The following is an 11,224-nucleotide window of genomic DNA, read 5'->3' as shown; positions in this document are numbered from 1 at the left end:
GGCCCAGTTAGTGGCAACGAAGGAGACTGTGGTTGGAGTCCCCTCGCTGTGTCTCTAAAAGAACCAAGATGAACAAGTCATGGCTCTCAGAGGACTTTTCTTCCCCGGGGTCAGCCATGGGACGGGAAAGGCACGCGTATTTTTGAGAGTGCTTCATGCAAAGCATCTTTTTCTTTTTCAAAAGGGGGCTCAACCGATGCCAGTCAAGTGGGGTGTGTGTGGCCCAGTTAGTGGCAACGAAGGAGACTGTGGTTGGAGTCCCCTCGCTGTGTCTCTAAAAGAACCAAGATGAACAAGTCATGGCTCTCAGAGGACTTTTCTTCCCCTGGGTCAGCCAGGGGACGGGAAAGGCACGCGTATTTTTGAGAGTGCTTCATGCAAAGCATCTTTTTCTTTTTCAAAAGGGGGCTCAACCGATGCCAGTCAAGTGGGGTGTGTGTGGCCCAGTTAGTGGAAACGAGGGAGACTGTGGTTGGAGTCCCCTCGCTGTGTCTCTAAAAGAACCAAGATGAACAAGTCATGGCTCTCAGAGGACTTTTCTTCCCCTGGGTCAGCCAGGGGACGGGAAAGGCACGCGTATTTTATAGAGTGCTTCATGCAAAGCATCTTTTTCTTTTTCAAAAGGGGGCTCAACCGATGCCAGTCAAGTGGGGTGTGTGTGGCCCAGTTAGTGGAAACGAGGGAGACTGTGGTTGGAGTCCCCTCGCTGTGTCTCTAAAAGAACCAAGATGAACAAGTCATGGCTCTCAGAGGACTTTTCTTCCCCTGGGTCAGCCAGGGGACGGGAAAGGCACGCGTATTTTTGAGAGTGCTTCATGCAAAGCATCTTTTTCTTTTTCAAAAGGGGGCTCAACCGATGCCAGTCAAGTGGGGTGTGTGTGGCCCAGTTAGTGGAAACGAGGGAGACTGTGGTTGGAGTCCCCTCGCTGTGTCTCTAAAAGAACCAAGATGAACAAGTCATGGCTCTCAGAGGACTTTTCTTCCCCTGGGTCAGCCAGGGGACGGGAAAGGCACGCGTATTTTTGAGAGTGCTTCATGCAAAGCATCTTTTTCTTTTTCAAAAGGGGGCTCAACCGATGCCAGTCAAGTGGGGTGTGTGTGGCCCAGTTAGTGGAAACGAGGGAGACTGTGGTTGGAGTCCCATCGCTGTGTCTCTAAAAGAACCAAGATGAACAAGTCATGGCTCTCAGAGGACTTTTCTTCCCCTGGGTCAGCCAGGGGATGGGAAAGGCACGCGTATTTTTGAGAGTGCTTCATGCAAAGCATCTTTTTCTTTTTCAAAAGGGGGCTCAACCGATGCCAGTCAAGTGGGGTGTGTGTGGCCCAGTTAGTGGAAACGAGGGAGACTGTGGTTGAAGTCCCCTCGCTGTGTCTCTAAAAGAACCAAGATGAACAAGTCATGGCTCTCAGAGGACTTTTCTTCCCCTGGGTCAGCCAGGGGACGGGAAAGGCACGCGTATTTTTGAGAGTGCTTCATGCAAAGCATCTTTTTCTTTTTCAAAAGGGGGCTCAACCGATGCCAGTCAAGTGGGGTGTGTGTGGCCCAGTTAGTGGAAACGAGGGAGACTGTGGTTGGAGTCCCCTCGCTGTGTCTCTAAAAGAACAAAGATGAACAAGTCATGGCTCTCAGAGGACTTTTCTTCCCCTGGGTCAGCCAGGGGACGGGAAAGGCACGCGTATTTTTGAGAGTGCTTCATGCAAAGCATCTTTTTCTTTTTCAAAAGGGGGCTCAAACGATGCCAGTCAAGTGGGGTGTGTGTGGCCCAGTTAGTGGAAACGAGGGAGACTGTGGTTGGAGTCCCCTCGCTGTGTCTCTAAAAGACCCAAGATGAACAAGTCATGGCTCTCAGAGGACTTTTCTTCCCCTGGGTCAGCCAGGGAACGGGAAAGGCACGCGTATTTTTGAGAGTGCTTCATGCAAAGCATCTTTTTCTTTTTCAAAAGGGGGCTCAACCGATGCCAGTCAAGTGGGGTGTGTTTGGCCCAGTTAGTGGAAACGAGGGAGACTGTGGTTGGAGTCCCCTCGCTGTGTCTCTAAAAGAACCAAGATGAACAAGTCATGGCTCTCAGAGGACTTTTGTTCCCCTGGGTCAGCCAGGGGATGGGAAAGGCACGCGTATTTTTGAGAGTGCTTCATGCAAAGCATCTTTTTCTTTTTCAAAAGGGGGCTCAAACGATGCCAGTCAAGTGGGGTGTGTGTGGCCCAGTTAGTGGAAACGAGGGAGACTGTGGTTGGAGTCCCCTCGCTGTGTTTTACATGCTTTTAGAAGGGCATGACATGGCTTGGAGGTTGACTTTCATCATCTGCAAACTGTTGGCTACCAAAATGCTGCCTTTCCAACAAATGTGGTTATAGACAATGAGGAACATACTGATGAAGATGAGACGCAGATACCCGATTGGGATGACAACTTAAATATTCGGTCAGGGCAAGAAGAGGCTCTGTCTGAGGGGGAGGGGAGTGCAAACACAACAATTGATGATGAAGTCCTAGATCCCACCTACTGTCAACCCACAGTCAGACACTCGAGGAGGTCAACAGAGGCGGTGGAGGAGGATGCAACCGACGTTGAAGTAACCTTGCGCCTTCCTGGACACAGTCGGAGCACTGGTAGCACGTCTACAACTGCATCCTCAGCCAACACTCTGCCTCTGAGCATTATTCGGGGTGGATCAACAGGTCGCATGGCCTCTAAGCCTTGCCTAGCCTGGTCCTTTTTTGACATAAAAAACGATCGCCCTAATTATGTGATCTGTAACATTTGGCATGGTTATCTTAGTAGAGGTCAAAACCTCAGCAGTTTGACAACTTCTTCCATGAATCGTCACATGAATAAATATCATATGGCCTGGTGGGAAGCTCACCGTGCTGCAATGCGGCCTAGCGGAGCCAACCATCCACCGCCTGCCCCTTCCAGTGCATCCGCGCGCTCATCATCTTCTAGGACTGTGGGGACAGCTGTCACACCTGTTTTTTCACCCACAACTTCCACCACTGTAAACGCAACAGGCAGTTTGCTTGGTAGGTCGTCAGTTGGTTTGGAAGGGGAAACAAGTGATTGTGTACAGCTCTCTCAAACATCGATAGCACCAACGTTGGATGAAGGCAACATCATGTTTCCGCCTGCACTTTCCTCACAAACCTGCATTTTTCCAGGGACACCCTACTCAACACCGTCTACACACAGCAGCCAGATCTCTGTCCCTCAGATGTGGTCAAATAAAAGGCCACTTCCTGCGACCCATGACAAAGCTAAGAGGTTGACTCTATCCCTCTGTAAGCTGTTGGCTACCGAAATGCTGCCTTTCCGCCTAGTGGACACACAGGATTTTAGAGACCTTATGTCTGTCGCTGTGCCCCAGTACCAGATGCCTAGTCGCCACTACTTCTCTAAGAAAGGTGTGCCCGCGCTACACCAGCATGTCACACACAACATCACCGCTTCCTTGAGAAACTCTGTGTGTGAACGGGTGCATTTCACCACCGATACTTGGACCAGTAAGCATGGACAGGGACGTTACATGTCGCTGACTGGCCACTGGGTAACTATGGTGATAGATGGTGAAGGGTCTGCTGCACAAGTCTTGCCGTCCACACGACTTGTGTGTCAATCCTCTGTCTGTCCAAGTTCCGCCACTGCTTCTGCATCCTCCACCTCATCTGGGTCCTCCACCTCCGCCCCAAGCCTGCCTGGTCAGGCCACCAGCGTTCTCACTGCGCAGAAGGAATCACGCAACCCTCATTACTATGCTGGCAGCAGAGCGCAACGGCATCAGGCGGTCTTTAGCTTGACATGTCTTGGGAATAAGAGTCACACAGCTGAGGAGTTGTGGTCAGCTCTGCGGTCCGAGTTTCATAAATGGTTGTCTCCACTCAACCTGCAGCCTGGTAAGGCCGTGTGCGACAATGCTGCAAACCTGGGTGCGGCACTTCGCCTGGGCAAGGTGACACACGTACCTTGTATGGCTCACGTGTTGAACCTTGTCGTCCAGCAATTTTTAACACACTATCCCGGCCTAGATGGCCTTCTGAACAGGGCACGAAAACTGTCTGCTCACTTCCGCCGTTCAAGCGCCGCAGCTGAGCGACTTGCATCGCTCCAGAAGTCTTTCGGCCTGCCGGTTCATCGCCTGAAATGCGATGTGGCGACACGCTGGAATTCAACTCTCCACATGTTACAGCGACTGTGGCAGCACCGCAGAGCCATGGTGCAATACGTCATGACGTATAGCCTGGTCCAACGAGATGCAGAGGTGGGGCAGAACACCCTGATGGAGTGATCTCAGATAAAGGACCTATGCACCCTTCTGCACAGTTTCGACATGGCGACGAATATGTTTAGCGCTGACAATGCCATTATCATCATGACGATTTCAGTCATTTACATGCTGGAGCACACGCTAAACACTATTCGGAGTCAGGGGGTGGGACAACAGGAAGGGGAGGAACTACAGGAGGATTCATATGCGCAAGACACAACAACATCACCAAGGTCCAGACGTTCATCATCACCAACGCGGCAGGCATGGGACCATGGGGGACAGGGATCAACAAGGGCGCATGGTAGCAGGAGAGATGTTGAGGAAGGTGCAGGAGGACATGAAGATATGGAGGACGAACTGTCCATGGACATGGAAGACTCAGCAGATGAGGGGGAGCTTGGTCAAATTTCAGTTGAAAGAGGTTGGGGGGAGATGTCAGAGGAAGAAAGAACGGTTAGCACCTCTATGCCACAAACACAGCGTGGACTTGGTCCGCATGGCTGCGCAAGACACATGAGTGCCTTCTTGTTGCACTACCTCCAACATGACCCTCGTATTGTCAAAATTAGAAGTGATGATGACTACTAGCTTGCCACACTATTAGATCCCCGGTACAAGTCCAAATTTTGTGACATAATTCCACCCATAGAAAGGGACGCACGTATGCAGGAGTATCAGCAGAAGCTGTTACTCGATCTTAGCTCGGCTTTTCCACCAAACAACCGTGCAGGTGAAGGGAGTGATTCTTCCAGTTGTAACTTGACAAACATGGGACAGCCTCGTCATCTTCAACAGTCTACCCGTACCAGTAGGACCGGATCTGGTGCTGGTAACAGCAATTTTATGGAATCTTTTAATAATTTTTTTAGACCCTCCTTTGCAAGGCCACCAGAGACAACAAGTCTGACACATAGTCAACGGATGGAGAGGATGATACAGGAGTATCTCCAAATGAACATCGATGCAATGACTTTTCAAATGGAGCCTTGCTCCTTTTGGGCTTCAAATCTAGAAAAATGTCCAGAGCTCTCCAGTTACGCCTTGAAGATTTTGTCGTGTCCAGCTGCCAGCGTTGTCTCTGAACGTGTCTTCAGTGCTGCTGGGTGTGTGCTGACAGATAAGCGCACGCGTCTGTCCAGTGACAATGTGGACAGACTGACGTTCATCAAAATGAACAAGTCATGGATCCAGAAGGAATTTACTACCCCTGTGTCATCCTGGGGAGAGTAAATGCTTGTGGATTTGGAATGTGCTTGATGCAAATCAAAACATCCTGTTTGCAACTAGGGCACAAGTGCTGCCACTGAATGGGTGGGTGTGTGTGGGGCACAATTTTTGGAAAAAAGGGAGGCTACGCTTGGAGTAACCCTTGCTTACATTGTTTTTAAAAGGAGATAAGATGACCAAGTCATGGTTCAGCAAAGACTTTATCTACCTACCCCGGTGTCATGCTGGGGACGGTTAATTATGGCGTATTTTTGAATGTGCTTGATGCAAATCAAAACATCCTGTTTGCAGCTATGGCACAAGTGCTGCCACTGATGGGGTGTCTGTGTGCCCAATTTTTGGAAAAAAGGTAGACTCCGCTTGGAGTAACCCTTGCTTGCTGTGTTTTTTAAAAATGATACAAGATGAACAGATCTGAAGGCAAGATGAAGGCAACATCATGTCTCCGCCTGCACTTTCCTCACAAACCTGCATTTTTCCAGGGACACCCTACTCAACACCGTCTACAGACAGCAGCCAGATCTCTGTCCCTCAGATGTGGACAAATAAAAGGCCATTTCCTGCGACCCATGACAAAGCTAAGAGGTTGACTTTATCCCTCTGTAAGCTCTTGGCTACGGAAATGCTGCCTTTCCGCATGGTGGACACACAGGATTTTAGAGACCTTATGTCTGTCACTGTGCCCCAGTACCAGATGCCCAGTCGCCACTACTTCTCTAAGAAAGGTGTGCCTGCGCTACACCAGCATGTCGCACACAACATCACCGCTTCCTTGAGAAACTTTGGGTGTGAACAGGTGCATTTCACCACCGATACTTGGACCAGTAAGCATGGATAGGGACGTTACATGTCGCTGACTGGGCATTGGCAAACTATGGTGAGAGATGGAGAAGGGTCTGCTGTACAAGTCTTGCCGTCCCCATGAGTTGTTTCAATCCTTGTTCTGTATGTAGAAGTTAATACACTGCTTCTGCCTCTTCAACCTCGTGTGGGTCCTCCACCTTGGCGCAAACCCTGTGTGGTCAGGCCACCCTTCCTTGCAACTGCGCACAAGGACTACCACACACCTCCTTACTATGCTGGCAGCAGAGCTCAATGCCATCAGGCGGTCAAAGTTTTACTTTGAAATGTATGGGAAATGTGAGTCACACCGCTATTCCAGAGAATAGTAGTCAGGCAGGGTCAAAACATTAATTGAGGAACAGGAACAGAATGGGATGGCCATGACTTAATCAGAAAACAAGCAGAGGTGAAATGCGGATCGGCCAACAAGGTACATAAACAGCAAGCAGGAAAAGTAGTCAGGTAACAAGCACACAAAATCATAAAACTGAACTGGGGGTAAAATTAACCAGAGGTTCATAGCTATGTCTGGCAGTGGTCTGCAGACAGGATGGGCATAAAAAAGGGTGTGGTGTCTTCACATTGGTTGTAGCTGAATGATGGTATTTCATCTGTGAGATACCCACCAGCTACATTCAGCCAGAGATTCTGCATCTGTCAAGGTAATGCAGCCCAGTGGGTGAGCATAACCTGCGTCCACCTGCGCCGCTGGCATCGACTCCTCTCCCATCATCAGCACTATGCATGAAAGGAACAGGTTGTCACCTGGCGACTGGAGTACAAATTGCCGGAGCGGACTCCGTTGGTGACTTAACAGCCGTGTGCGTCAATGATGCAAACCTGGCTGCGGGCCATCCTCAGGGCAATGTGACACACGTGCCTTGTATGGCTCACGTGTTGAATCTGATTCTCCAGCAATTTTTAAAACACCATCACGGCCTACATGGCCTTGTGCAGCGTGCACGCTCGCTATGTGCTCACTTCCATCGTGCGCACACAGCAGCTCCACAACTTTCATCACTCCGGAAGTCTTAGGGTCTGGCAGTTAAACGCCGGAAATGCGATGTTCCGACACGCAGGAATTGGAATCTGCACATGTTGCAGCGTGTGTGGCAGCACCGCAGAGCCCTGCTGAAATACGGTATGACATATAGCCTGGGATAACTTGATCAAGAGGTGGTGCAGATCACGCTGCTGGAGTGGTGTCAGATCAAGGACCTATGCACCCTGCTACACAGTTCACAAATGTCGACGAAGATGTTTAGCACTGGCAATGTCATTCTCAGCGTGACAATTCTGGTCATCTACATGATGGAGCACACTGTAATTATTATTCGGAGTCAGGTGTTGGGACAAGAGGAAGGGGAGGAAGTACAGGAGGAGTCATATGCGGAAGGGCTAACAAGATCTACGAGGTCCAGATGGTCAGCGGCACCTATGCGGCAGTCATGGTGAGGGAGAGGGATTAACAAGGGCGCATAGTATCAGCAAAAAGTGTTGATGAAAGTGCAGGAGCCCATGAAGAAATGGAGGACGAACTGGCGATGGGCATGGAAGACTCAGCAGATGAGTGAGAGCTTGCTCACATTTCGGTTGTGCGAGGTAGTGGGGAGAGGGCAGAGGAAGGATGCACGATTCTCACCTCTCTGCCACCAACACACCAAGGACTTGGTCCTCCTGGATGCACAAGACACATGAGCGCCTTCTTGCTGCACTACCTACATAACCCTCGGATTGTATGAATTTGAAGTAATCCTGAATACTGGGTTGCCACACTGTTAGATCCCCGGTACAAGACAAAATTTGGCGAACTAATTCCTGCCATAGAAATAGACGCACGTATACAGGAGTATCTGCAGAATGTGGTACGCAATCTTAGATCTACTTTTCCACTAAACACCAGTGCTGCACAGAGTGAATCTCAACGCTTTGTCATGGATAGGAGGAAATGGTCTTTTACTTGTCCACATGGGAGGGACCGAGGGATGGCTGCTGTGCTGAGATGGCGTTGAGTACGGTGTCCCTTCACAGTTGCACTTTTGGTCATATCCCAAAATGAGTTGAAAAAGGACAGATGCTGTTGGAAAGGGGAACAGGTGTGTTGGAAAGGGGAAAAAAGTTTTGGTCCGTGGATTTGGTGGTTAAGCAACTGTAACATTTGCTGAAGAAACAACATCTGTTACAGTGGGACTGGCAGATTTGGATAAAGTGGTATATAATCTGTGACCGCTATATAACGAAAATTAATAAGAAAAGAAAGAGAAAGGTATATATCCCCATCAGCAGTCAGTGTCCACCGTGCTCCCAGTTGGAAAAGGAGAGGTTGGCAACTTGAAGGTTTGGTGGAGGATACAGAGCTGTGTGGCTATGAAACTAATAGTAGCCTGAACCGAGTTAGACGCCATTTGGATCTGGAGACTGTGAGCCCTGTTAGCGTCACAGGGTCCACATGCCCACCCAGCCCAGGAACTCCCTGTTAACAACACAGGGGCCATTGAGTACGCTGCCTGTGTGCGTAGGGGCCACACCTGTGGACAGCAGGCGCATCAGCAGCAGCAGGCCTGTTAATGCCACTGGGCTGCACAAGCAGGACTGTTAGGACAGGAGCTGGTCTTAACCGTTCTGCGTTACCAACTGTGGTGGTGGCCTGCATCCACCACCCTATCCCTGCCTACCTCTGGCCTAAAGCCGCAATGGGTTCAACACATGGAGGTGTGCTCTTTCGGAGCATAATAGAAGACTGCGCACCTCCTTGTTGGCTCCAGCCCCTTTTATAAGCTGGGTCCGCCCCAAACCAGGGTGAACCACAATGCACCTCCTGGAGACAAAAGTAGAGTGACACGTCATCAGTGGCATAACTAGCGTCCTATTTGGAAACGCAACTTCAATGATGACCTCATGGCTGCCATGACCCAAACACCTCACCAGTCATCGTCTGACCATCAATAATGCGGTGACAAGTCATAGGTGTGGGCCTCTGCAAGCCATTTGGGAGGACACCTGATGCCCTGTGGTCTATATGGGACCCCCACATCAGGGCCAGGGCCAAAGAGTTCATTACCGGACCTAGTCTCTGATGCAGGAAGTGCCTGAGCATGCTCAGTAGCATGAAATACAGTCTCTGAAAAAAGACTATCAGCTTTAGCATGGTGTCTAGGCACAAAACAGGACTTAGACCCGGCACGGAATGCAAGCACCTGTGCAAAGAGGCTTTTCACACTTAGTGTGGGAGCATGCGCTGTATCCCGAAAAGAAGACTTAGCGTCAGGAATAACACAGTCAGGCTGAGCATACTCACTACGCGAAACACTGTAATTATGCTGCAGCTGGGGTACATCGGCACACGCATGCGCACTAGCTGACTCTCCACACTTAGACGTGGAGGGGAAATTTGTCTTGGAGATGCTGTCTATGAACAGAAGGAAAAGCTAAAGGAAGCCTGACTTTCTAACCCTCCGAATTATGAAATGCATCAATGAATTCCATGAGTTTGCTATAACATTAGCGTATCAAAATGTGCATGAGGGTGTGATGTAGAGGTGCTATAAATAGCTTGTCACCAGTGGGGCACTAATGGAATACAACAGCCAGTTCTATGATGCCACTAAATGGCAGTATTTTGTGCTATCATTATAGCTTATTAAAAACAGAGCAGGAGGTTGTCATGCAGAGGTGCTGCACATAGATTTGCAGTAGTGTGAATAGACAAAAGTACAATAGCCACGTTTAGGATACAACTAGGTACAGTGAGTGTTTGCTAGTATAATGGCTGAGTTTAAAAAAGTTTGAGTGTGCAATGCAGGCAGACGTGCTGCAAATAACGTTCCAATATTGTGAATAGACAAAAGTACAATAGCCACGTTTAGGATACAATTAGGTACACTGAGTGTTTGCTAGTATAATGGCTGAGTTAAAAAAAGTTTGAGTGTGCAATGCAGGCAGACATGCTGCAAATATGTTTACAATAGTGTGAATAGACAAAAGTACAATAGCCACGTTTAGGATGCCACTAGGTACACTGAGTGTTTGCTAGTATAATGGCTGAGTTTAAAAAAGTTAGAGTGTGCAATGCAGGCAGACGTGCTGCAAATATCGTTCCAATACTGTGAATTGACAAAAGTACAATAGCTACGTTTAGGATACAATTAGGTACACTGAGTGTTTGCTAGTATAATGGCTGAGTTAAAAAAAGTTAGAGTGTGCAATGCAGGCAGACGTGCTGCAAATAACGTTCCAATACTGTAAATAGACAAAAGTACAATAGCCACGTTTAGGATACAATTAGGTACACTGAGTGTTTGCTAGTATAATGGCTGAGTTAAAAAAAGTTAGAGTGTGCAATGCAGGCAGACGTGCTGCAAATATCGTTCCAATACTGTGAATTGACAAAAGTACAATAGCCACGTTTAGGATGCCACTAGGTACACTGAGTGTTTGCTAGTATAATGGCTGAGTTTAAAAAAGTTTGAGTGTGCAATGCAGGCAGACATGCTGCAAATATGTTTACAATAGTGTGAATAGACAAAAGTACAATAGCCACGTTTAGGATGCCACTAGGTACACTGAGTGTTTGCTAGTATAATGGCTGAGTTTAAAAAAGTTTGAGTGTGCAATGCAGGCAGACATGCTGCAAATATGTTTACAATAGTGTGAATAGACAAAAGTACAATAGCCACGTTTAGGATGCCACTAGGTACACTGAGTGTTTGCTAGTATAATGGCTGAGTTAAAAAAAGTTTGAGTGTGCAATGCAGGCAGACATGCTGCAAATATGTTTACAATAGTGTGAATAGACAAAAGTACAATAGCCACGTTTAGGATGCCACTAGGTACACTGAGTGTTTGCTAGTATAATGGCTGAGTTTAAAAAAGTTAGAGTGTGCAATGCAGG

The sequence above is a fragment of the Anomaloglossus baeobatrachus genome, chromosome 8 (genome assembly GCF_048569485.1).
Source record: "Anomaloglossus baeobatrachus isolate aAnoBae1 chromosome 8, aAnoBae1.hap1, whole genome shotgun sequence".
Lineage (NCBI taxonomy): Eukaryota > Metazoa > Chordata > Amphibia > Anura > Aromobatidae > Anomaloglossus > Anomaloglossus baeobatrachus.
Note: the sequence above shows the minus strand (reverse complement) of the source record.